Source organism: Stegostoma tigrinum, chromosome 1, assembly GCF_030684315.1.
Source record: "Stegostoma tigrinum isolate sSteTig4 chromosome 1, sSteTig4.hap1, whole genome shotgun sequence".
NCBI classification, from domain to species: domain Eukaryota; kingdom Metazoa; phylum Chordata; class Chondrichthyes; order Orectolobiformes; family Stegostomatidae; genus Stegostoma; species Stegostoma tigrinum.
The window spans coordinates 99,526,208-99,533,580 of NC_081354.1; positions in this window are offsets into that span (position 1 = coordinate 99,526,208).

Genomic DNA, 7,373 nt, shown 5'->3' on the forward strand with positions numbered 1-7,373 from the left:
GCCTTGCCATGCGGTGACCGGTAGCACACTGCCACTTCAGGCAGATCCTAAAGGCTTTCAGCATGGCCATACTGACATGCAGTTTCATGTAGGCACACAGACAGGCTGCTTGATGGGAGTTATCTGTCTATTGTGGGCTGTGGTGTAGATTATCGCCTTGCTGTACAGCACACCAAGATGTCAGTCTGAAACCCGCAGCATATGTCAGCTCCCTTTGTGGCAAATACATTGGACATTTATCAACTAAATGACTTTTCTGAAAGTGGCTGGGGGGCGAATATTCGGTACAAGTCAAGGGAGTTGGGGGGTGAGGTGGAATGCTTTCCTTCGGGGCCCTGGTACCATCAATCAAGGGCACAGTCTGTGCACAGCCCAGGGACTTAGCCATGGTCAGTTGTATGCTCAGACTGGTCTTGGTTGGAGTTATATCTGAGCACAGCCCAGGGAGTTAGGCGATGGTTAGTTCTGTCAGGGATCACAAGTAGTCATGGCAATCACATAACTCTGACTGGGAGCTGCAAAGGTAGTGGTCAAGGCTCTGGTCAGCAATGTCTAGGGGCTGTTCATTCAACTCAGTCAGGGGTCTGGGGTAAATACAGTCTTGGGAATCTATGTGTTGATGAGTACGGGGACGATGGGTAGGAAGGATAAAGGGAGTGCTCATTGCAAAAAGGAGGTGGGATAGGCCAGGCTTAGTAGGAAAATCAGAGGCATGTGTGAAAATAGTGACAGTGAAGGTAAAGGGATAAATTCAAGGCTTAAGTCGGGTGTACAGAACTGCTTCAGAGTGCAGTGTTTCATCATTTTCTGTAACTTGTTCAGATTCTTTCAGTGTGAATTCAATGACAGTTAGCCTTTAGGAATGCACCTGAATAGATTAGTTTACCATGCAGTCAAATTACTGTCTTTCCATCACTTTCTATAACAATATTCAGATCTTTTCATTCTTTCTGCTCTTCTCTTTTGTAATGTATCATTTCCCCTTATGATGAGGTCTTCTGGTTTGTCAATAGTCAGAGAAAGGAAAGAGTAACTGAGAGCAAGTCAGGTAAGGGGACCCAGAGGCAAGAAATGGGAACATTTGTCTTTGTAATTTGCGAAAGTTTGAGACTCCTTCTTGTTTGGATGAATGGAGACTGCAAGGGGGAATAACAAACTGACCATTGCAATGTGGTACAGGAAGCCATTCATGTAGGGAATGCAAGAGGAATGGAGTGATAGTAGAGGATAGTATAGTGAGGGAGTTAGACACCGTTCTGTGAAGCCAAGAGCATGAGCCAGAAAGCTACCTTGCTTCTTTGTAGGTTACGTGGAACAATCCCTCTTCCGCAGCTACACTGGCCCTATCCTCCACCTCTTCTTCCGTTACATTGATGACTGTATCGGCGTTGCCTCGTGCTCCCACAAGGAGCTCAAACAGTTCATCCATTTCACCAACACCTTCCACCCCAAACTTAAGTTCACCTGGACCATCTCTGATACCTCTCTCTCCTTCCTGGACCTCTCTATTTCCATCTGTGGCAACCACCCACAAACCGATATCCATTTCAAGCCCACTGACTCCCACAGCTACCAAGAATACACCTACTCCCACCCACCTTCCTGCAAAAATTCCATCCCCTAATCCCAATTCCTTCGCCCTCCACTGCATCTGCTCCCAGGATGAGGCATTCTACTCCTGTACATCTCAGATGTCCTCGTTTTTCACGGACCACAACATCCCCCCCCCAGCAGTGGTCGAGAACGTCCTTGACCGTATCTCCTGCATTTCCCGCAACTCATCCGTCACACCCCGTCCCCGCAATAATCGCCAAAATAGAATCTCCCTCGTCCTCATATGCTACCCCACCAACCTCCGGATCCAACACATCATCCTCTGACACTTCCACCATCTGCAATCTGACCCCACTACCAAAGACATTTTTCTTTCCCCAACCTTGTCTGCTTTCTGGAGGGACCACTCTCTCTGTGACTCCCTCGTCCACTCCACACTCCACTCCAGCCCCACCACACACGGCACTTTTTCCTGCAACTGCAGGAAGTGCTACACCTGCCCCTACACCTCTCCCCTTGCCCCCATCCCTGGCCCCAAGAAGACTTCCAACATCAAGCAGAGGTTCACCTGCACATCTGCCAATGTGGTATACTGCATCCACTGTGCCCGTTGTGGCCTCCTCTACATCAGGGAAACCAAATGGAGGCTTGGGGACTGCTTTGCAGAACACCTACGCTTGGTTCACACTAAACCACTGCGCCTCTCAGCCATGAACCATTTCAACTCCCCCTCCCATTCTTCAGACGGCATGTCCATCCTGGGCCTCCTGCAGTGCCACAACCAGTGCCACCCAAAGGTTGCAGGAACAGCGACTCATATTCCGCTTGGGAACCCTGCAGCCCAATGATATCAACGTGGACTTCAAGCTTCAAAATCTCCCCTCCCCATACCACATCCAAAACCAGCCCAGCTCGTCCCCGCCTCCCTAACCTGTTCTTCCTCTCACCTATCCCCTCCTCCCACCTCAAGCCCCACCCCCATCTCCTACCTACTAACCTCATCCTTGACCTGTCCGTCCTCCCTGGACTGACCTATCTCCTCCCTAACTCCCTACCTACACTCACCTTTACTGGCTCTATCCCCGCCTCTTTGACTTGTCTGCCTCCTCTCCACCTATCTTCTCCTTTATCCATCTTCTGTCCGCCTCCCCCTCTCTCCCTATTTATTTCAGAATCCCCTTCCCCTCCTCCATTTCTGAAGAAGGGTCTAGGCCCGAAACATCAACTTTTGTGCTCCTAAGATGCTGCTTGTCCTGCTGTGTTCATCCAGCTCCATACCTTGTTATCTTGGTTTGATGATTGCTTTGCTTTCCAGCTTTCTGATTTCTGCCTCTATTTCTGCCCGTAAGGCAAATGATACCGGGCAGGCCTTGCAGAATCGTGGAAACACTTCCTGATCAACAAGCATGGTGGCCTTGGCTCCTTTGATAGCACCTAGAACTTCCTGGAAAACGTCTGGGTATTTAGTTAGGACTTCACTCAGGCATCCGTTTTCTAATCAAAAAATGTTGAGCCAATCAAGGTGAATCTTTCTGAATCAATTTCACCCCATTAGACCTGGGCATGAGCCTTTCACTACAATCAGTGGTACCTGAACCTGCTCTTTCTTGTATGAGACCAGAACTCCTTAGTATCCTTAATCTGTGAAGGATCCCTGGTATAGGTTCTCAGTCTAGCCGCAGTCTAGCATAAAATCGAGGGACAGAGTCCAACCTGAATTTTTTTAAAAGCTGGTTCTGCAGTCACTGATACAGCCATGCCAGTATTGACCTCCATTAGAACCGGGTGAGCATATAACCAGACGTTTGTTTTGATTGGTTCTGATTTGGATGTTGCTCAGCAATTTAATTGTTTCAAGCCAGATACAGGTGGACTTTCCAGGGTGTGCACTCTCCTGGGTACCGGCCTTTGAGTTCTCTTCCTCAGTTCAGGCCTGGTGGGACTTTTTTGCTGTCTTGAGTCCACATACTGGCAGCAACAAGAATGGCTTGCCAGCCTGGATCCTGAGGAAAATGTAAGTTGTTTGGCCAAGGCTTGACTTTGTTTTGCGGCTTTGCTGTGGGCTGACTGTGCCTCCCTCTGTTTAGGTATATCCTGAGTGAGGCCATGCAATTGCCTTCACTCAAGAGGTGTCCCCCAAGCTCAGTTGGACTGGTGATGGCATCCACATCCATTGCCCTACCCCCAACTCATATCCTCCACTTGCTGTATTCTCTAAAGACAAAGCCAGTTGAAGTGCCTGTTTGAAGTCCAGTTGAGCTTCAGCTGGTAGGCACTTTTGCATAGTTACACCATTAATCCAATTCTCGTCACCACTGAAATAACTCCTCAGAGGCTGGTTTCCGATTGCCAAGTCACCCTTTGTTTACACATGCATAGTACCTGACACTGGTCTGGCTTCCTCAGAGCTAGCTCTCAGAGTGACCAGATCCTTTGATATTTCTGTTTATCATTCCTGTTTTGGGTCGCTCAGTTGTTAGCACTGCTGCTGCACTGTGCCAGGGACCTGGGTTCAATTCCCCCTTTGGAAGACTGTGTGGAGTTTGCATATTCTCCCCATGTCTGTGTGGGTTTCCTCCCACAGTCCAAAGATGTGCAAGCTAGGTGGATTGACCATGCTCAATTGCCCATAGTGTTCAGGGAGGTGTATGTTATAGGGGGATAGGTCTGGGTGGGATACTCTAAGGGTCAGTGTGGACTTGTTGGGCTGAAGGTTCACCAGATATTAGAGAAGGCAAATGGAATGTTGGCCATTATTTCAAAGGGAATGGCCTATAAAAATAGGGAAATCTTGCTAAAACTATTCAGACACTTGTCAGACAACAGCTGGAATACTGCAAACCATTTCGGGCTCCTTACTTGCTGGAAGACATTTTGGCATTGAAGGCAGTCCAATGAAAATTCATCAGGTTGATTCTAGATATGAAGGGATTTTATCATGAGGAGAGGTTGAGTAGATTGGGAACAAAAACAGAAGTTGCTGGAAAAGCTCAACAGGTCTTGCAGCATCCGTGAAGAAAAATTAGAGTTAACGTTTCGGGTCCAGTAATCCTTCCTTCGAAGGACTACCTTAGAACTGAAATGTTAACCCTGACCTTTTCTTCACAGATGCTGCCAGACCTGCTGAGATTTTCCAGCGACTTCTATTTTTGTTCCAGATTTACAGCATCTGTAACTCTTTCAGTTTAGTAGTGTGGGCATGTGCTCATTGGATTTTAGAAGAATGAGAGATGACCTAATTGAAACATATAAGATTCTGAGGGGCTTGACAAGGGTAGATGCAGAGGGGTTAGTTTTCCTTCTGGGAGACCCTAAGGCCAGAGACACAATCTCAGGTTGAAAGGTCACAAATTCAAAACCAAGATGAGGAGGATTTTTTTTAGGAAATGTTTTAGAATGCTGAACATGTAACCATAGGTAGTAATTGAGGTGATCAGCCTAAATGCTGTTAAGAGAAAGCTAAATAACTATATGAAGAGGTAAAAATAGGAAGGATATGTCAGTATGGTGTGATGAAGCTCATACAGGGTATAAATGTGGCATGGACCTGTTATTCTGAAAGGCCTGTCTCTGTTCTGTAAATACAATATAAACGTGAAGGCCAACAATCTTCAAAGCTTATTGGTAGTAGTTCAGAAAACATTTTATCGTTTTGATCAGAAGGGATTCCCAGACCCAAAGAAAGCAATATAAGGAAGAGAAACTTCCTTTAAAAGGAGAAAAAAACACAAGCTTCTTGGATAGTTCAGTGGTAAAAGTAATGCACAATATCTATGAAATGTTGCAGATAAGGAACTACTCAGATTACTTCCTTGAGCTGTACTGAATTAGCTGGAGAAACTAGTGGCCTATATCTTTGCATATCTAAATATTGAGTGACTAAAAGGCTTGGAACATATGTGATACAACCTGCAGTTGAATAATCTGCAGACTTGTGGCACTCCCATATGTTAAATTGCCATCTGTGCCATGTTTTGGTGGATGCACCAGCAGCCTTGGCTTAGTGGGTTCACTATGAACCCAAGGATTAAGCATGCAAATCCCACTCTGAAAACACGGGTAGGAATTTTGCATTGTCCCCAGATTATGTGAGCAGTGGACGAGGGCATAAAATTTGGCACTATGGTAGTTTTGCTTTACCCATGGCCAGCCCTCCCTACTTACTACCCTTGAGTAAAATAATTCAGCCCTTAAGTACAAAAGTCTTGGCTGACGCTCCAGTGCAGGTCTGGGAGATTGCAGCACAGTCAAATGAACTGTCCTCCAGATGGGACATTAAAAAGAGATCGCAACTCCTCTCTCAGATGTACATTAAGGGTTTGTATGGAACTATTTCAAAGAAAGTTGTGTGAGTTTACTCGTGGTGTCAAGACCTGTATTTATCTATCAAATAGCATCACTACAGCAGGTTATTTGATCATTATCTTTTTTTATGGCAATTTGTTTGTAAATTGGCTACTACATTTCTACATTACAGCAGTGACTATAATGCAAAATTCCTTTATTGGCTTAAAGAACTTTGGGATATTCTGAGGTTTTGAAAGGAGCAACATAAAGGCAAGTCTTTTCTTTGTTCAGGAGTGAGGGGGAAGAGGGAAATTAAAACAGAAAGAGGGCAAAGAAGGAAATAAACATTGAACAATAGCTATTTTTTTTGGGAGCAAAGGATAGATTTGATTTTCCAGTCAGGATTTCTAAATATGTAGCAACTTGCTTTACTATCAAAACTGAACTTTAAACTCCAAAAGGCCCTTAGCTTTCTTTACATTGGTCCTAATCAGCTTCATTTTGCCACATTAAGCAAAGTAAGTTTTATTTTTGTCAAAAGTCTTGCAAGTTTTGTTTATGATAATAGAAGTTTCCTAACGTTTGCTATTAAACAAAGATTTGTTGATATAAGTTTAAGTAATTTTTTCCGTTGCAGGACAATCAGTTGAGCAATTAAACTGCCAAAAGTTAATATGTGACAAGTTATTGCCATAATAGAAGATCAGAAATGCACTTACAAAGCATTTTTTTATTGTTTAATTCAAAATGGTCTACTTTAAGTTGAGTTGTTTAACACCCATTTATGGAAGGGCAAAGATCAAGCTAGCTCTTATGCTGTTAGCATTCACCCCTGATTAATCATTGCAAGAAGTAACATAAACCACTGAAACATGTGAAATCTACTACAACACATTTTGAGGGAATTACATATGAAAATAAAATATTTATCTGTTCAGATCTTTCCTTATATGTTTGAATTGAGTTACCTTAATAGTGTGGGCAAATCAAATCCAAATATAAATAATTACTTAACAATGATGTACATTTGTGAATAACATACACATTAGAGGAGGATCTACATTGGTGGATAGATGAATTGCCCGTGGACCAGGAGGTTTCTACACTCTGTGCTGAGCACTACAGTTGTAACTGGTATTCCTCAGCAAAAGATGGAAAAGAAAGTTCCATTGCTGATTCAGATTTATTGGAAGTTGAAAAAGAATCAAGTTTGAATGTAAAGATCCTACTTTCTAAATAGGCACTCCTCTAAAGGAGTGGTGCTCACTGGAAATGATCAGATTGAAAATCAGGAGTTTCCATGAATGATTTCACCACTAGGAGCACCGGTTGAAAGAAATCAGTCCATTAAAGTCAGGCATGGCTTGTGAAAGACATGTAGGTACAAAATAGCAGTGGTTTCTTTGCACCTGTGAAACTATACTGCAGCTGGATTCAGCGTCTTCTGAAGAGAAAGGAAGATGATTTGAAGGGAAGCCACTAAGAATAAAAACATGTGATGTGAAAATGTCAGTGTTGAACAAAATCAGAAG